Genomic DNA, 4,754 nt, shown 5'->3' on the forward strand with positions numbered 1-4,754 from the left:
AGACTCAGTACTCGGAGACTCAAATCCTGCATCCGTACTCTTTGATTGGCAGTTTTGACAGTTCGTTACTTTATTTAGAAATAAAATATTTATCTTAATTTTGAACACTAAATGTTCACTCATGATCGTAGTAAATGGGCCGAACTAGTCAGAACTGTCCATCATAAGTACAATGTTATATATTCCTAGGTGAAATGATATTGACGAGACTTTTTGCTTTGGACTGCTTTTAATTGTTGTAATTGTTGTAACTATACGATCACGCTTTAATAAAACCGCTTGAGAAAGAAATACTGTACTTGTGATCACTAAGTTTGAGCTGACCCTCAATTGGATCCGTAAGACAGAAGGCTTACATCTTTAGCTCAAGTGTATTTGTTCCTTTGTAGAATCCTTCTCATAAAAGCATCTGCAATGTCAGATATCTGTGAGCTGTTGATTTACCTTATATTTTCAACATTTTCTTCCTTTAGTTCGCAGTAGCCGAGGTAGACAAAGATTTTGCAAAATTTACATAACTAAATTGTATGTGATAGATTTTAAGTACATTTCATTTCGTTCTATGTTTTTTTTTTAAATTGCTGCTTTTAAAATGTATTTAAGACATCTCCTCTTTACCTGTATAAAAATCATATCAAGGTGAAGTATTACTTATATTAGTGGTAATTCAAATTTTGCCAATGTTCTTATTTTCAATGAACTTGTAAAAAAAAATCATAAAATGCAATTAGAAACGATAAATGAAAAATAATTTACAAATGAACTTATTTGTGACATGCTCTGTGAAATACACACACCTTTTATGACAAGTGCTTTCATAAGCGCATTTCATAAAATCTTTCTGAAGCAATTTTGCATCACACCAGGATATTTTATCAATTTTTTAAAAGAAGAAATTTGTTTAACATATATTTAGTTCAATTATTAAAGACCATTACCCCGCCCCCCCCCCCCCGCCCCCCCCCCCGCCCCCCCCCCCCCCCAGTATCTGATTCCCTAAGACAAAAGCGATTAATTTGAACAATTTTGGTAGAAGACTTCATGAACATCATTATATTTATGCATTCAGATTATCCCCGTCCTCTGTGAAAAAAGATGATAGTTCAAGATTTAAGAGCCATTCTCTGTAAGCATTTAAACACTTGTATAGGAGGTTCGGCACGCATAGTCACCGATTTTTCTCAAATTTTAATAAGATGCATATTATCATATATCTATCATAAAAACACATAGGCAACTCCGTTACCATGGATACACATACCCATCATTCTTAGCACAAAGTGGTCTTGATTTTTACTGAAGAACACACTTTTTCTGCTAAAGTATTTATTTCAATTAGATTTGTTTGTGATAAATCTTTATCAAACTCTCAGAGCATCACATATTTACTATTGAATAATACATTTAGCAAATCAAAGCAGCTATCTTTCTTTATTGTTCCAAGGGCTTAAAAGTACTTGATTAACGACTTTGTAAAAAAAACCCTAGAAATGAGGCATTTTTGGTAATGCCCTGTAAATTCTTGCGGACAGGTTGATGCAAACCGACACCAATCCTGAAAGACTGGGTCTTCTGCTATCAGAAACAATCAAAACATTATGGGGAAGTTTCCTCAAAATTGTTGTTTCCATGGAAACAAAAGTGTATATTTTACAACTTTCAAACTTTATAAAACCCTTACTATGGTTCATTAATATGTGTAAATTATGTCCTTTTGAGAAAAAAAAAATATGTGAAGTTTTACATATGCAATAAATTGAGAGTGTTTGCAATATTGGTTTACAAATTATCAAATCTAGGTAAGATATATGTACAGTCGTTACACATGATAAAAAACGTTCGTTCAATTCTATGTTTAATAGACAGTTTATGTCTTTTTATCTCATTTCATTATGTAATGAATACCAAATTTTGATGAAAAAAAAGAGAGCATATTTTATCAAACATATTTTTAGCTCACCTGAGCTGAAAGCTTTTTATCCGTCCACCTATGAACTTTCCACATTTTAGCTTTTTCTCCAGAACCACTAAGCCAATTCTAACCAAACTTAGCACAAATCATCCAGAAGTTTAGGGGGTTCGAATTTGTTAGAATAAGGGTAACACCCTCTTTCAGGGGGGAACTAAACATCTGCTTTAATCTTAACATTTGACCTTGAAATTGGTTCAAGGTCACTGCACACTTTTTACATAAAAAGTTCTCTTCAATGGGAAGTATGAGCCAGACAGAGCTTAAAGGAGGGTGTATATGCTTATAATTTTTTTAGAGTAATCTGATATGACCTTCATTAGTTGGACAGATGTTTGGATAGATGAATGTTCAGACAAACAGATCACTATAGGTCACATTCAGAGAACGACTCTTATTCATTAAAACGTTGTTGGCATTCTTAAAAAATCTTCTCAAAAATTATTTAGCCAAAAAAGCTGAAACTTGTGTGGAAGCATCCTTTGGTAGCGTAGACTAAAGTTTGTCCAAATCATGATTCATAGGAGTAGGATGAGCCCACAATCAGAGGGAGGTGAATTTTTCCATAGGAACAAAAAGAAAAAATTCAAAATGTTCTTCTTGAAGAAAAAACAAGTCTGACGTTTAACATGAAAATATGATCATTTAATATTTATTCGTTTGATGAGATTTCGGCGCTTCTGATTGGTTGAAAAATTTCTTTGATACCTGCATCAATAAAATTTTTGCCGGATCTACTTTTCTCAACTGTTCTGATTTAACACTATTTATAGAATGGGAATTTCCAAGATAAACACTGTCAACAAAATGTAAAGTTGTGTCTGTTTTATTGTCAGCAAACAAAATGCAACCTTGTGAATATAAAAACTTGAAAGTTTAACCTTCAAAATTAAACAAAACACATTGTTTGATTCACGAAATAGAAAATTAAGCGTCTTCTCACGATTTCGTCTGCTTGAGATCAATCAACATTTACAGCGAGGCTGGCTGTCTCTTTTCCAGGAATATTATAACGAACAAATAGGCCTATAAACTTTCACGGTAACACTGCTGTTCAAATTTGGTAACGATAATTTTTTTTATTTACACACGTAGATGATCGGTCATCAGAATAAGCGTCGTAAAGAAAAGCTATGAGTACTCAGTAACTAATGCATCAACTCCTTCGGTGCATTCCAAGCGGCAGATATACCATTTAAGTACATCACTGGCTATCTAGTTACCACAACGTTTACAAAAGTCGCTTATACATACTGTTCTTTGTCGATATATCAGCTATTTTCGTCCACGATCGCCTTTCCTTGGATGGTTATGTCCAGTTGCATATTTCAGCGATTTCACATGAAAACTAGTTTTATTACGAGTTTTTCTGCACAGTGAATAATATCACAAGCTATCGCATGTATTTTCCTTTCGTTTTCAATTTAGCCGGTTCAGATTTTAACTCACTATTTGTGTTAAATCCATTAAATTCAGCACAATACTCTGCATCAGCTGAAGGCGCATCCATTTTGAATATTGTTGCTGTTGTTGTTTTGTATTCATACGCGCCGCTTCATTTACATTATTTACATTTCTGATCAATGACACTTCACGTTTTTTTATTTGAAAATGTTTAATTAAATGATAAGAAATGAAGATAATAATTTTTCTATTGATCGACGTATCAAAGAAAAAATTGACCGGAAAACTTTTTCATCAATGCGCTACGCAATTCAAGTGTATATATTTATGTAAAAATATAATCATGCAAATGTTGTAAGTAATGATCCATGTGTTGATTAATTATATACTATGTTTATGAATGCTTGCATTTTTCTTAGCTGCAAAATAAAAATAAGAGTACTTCTAATTATAAATATGCTGGTGAAAATCCAAATTGTTGTACGTAATTTCCATTTCTCCATTGCTTAAAATGCCAATTCACTCACTCAAACAATTTGAATTTTCAATTCATGGATGAACCCATATGCTTATAACCAAGCAGTTTGAAGAAAAGTTTAAAGACTTAAAAACTTGTCTGGAAACTGCTACTCAGCATACATGGTTATTTTTCAGTTACCAGATAAACACCTTTTAATACCAAGTAAGTCCTAGTAATAGAACTGTATTTGAAACAATCTATTCCCTTTAGTCAAAGTATTTACATGGCTGCTAATTTTATTCCATATTTCCTGTTTAACTGTAATCAAGGATCATGCAATTTCAAATTATCTTTTTTAAAACTTCACAATCTATATTATACAAGTACCCGATACGATATCATAATTATTAATTTACATGCATTATTTACAAAAATATGCGTACAGTTCCTGCAGGTTACCAATGCAGAGAATTTTTAAACATTTTCATTCAAATGGCAAGTTTGTATTTAATGTTATTTTTACATTCCCAATGCATAATAGTCCATTCCTTTCATTGTTTCATACTAATTAACAGTTTTGGCTGAATCAGAATGGCTCATTTATATAGAACTCAGCATAGGAGTTATGCATATTTTTCAGCAGAAAAAAATATTACTTTCATCAAGTTAGCTATAAATTTATTACTTATCCCAAATTTGATGCTGATTTCAAAAGTTTATAATTATAAATCTTAAGGTATGTGAACTTCAATAGATAATAATACAATGGACCCCACAATGCATTTTAATAAACATGATTTTAAGTGTTTTCCTGGGTAGGCCGGATTCACTGTCATTTTTTAGTTCTCTTTATGAAGTTTGTAATTGTAACTACAAAAACATGATAAGGCATTGGATGGGATTTCAGAAACACTAATAGTG

This window comes from Magallana gigas, chromosome 3 (assembly GCF_963853765.1).
Source record: "Magallana gigas chromosome 3, xbMagGiga1.1, whole genome shotgun sequence".
NCBI lineage: Eukaryota > Metazoa > Mollusca > Bivalvia > Ostreida > Ostreidae > Magallana > Magallana gigas.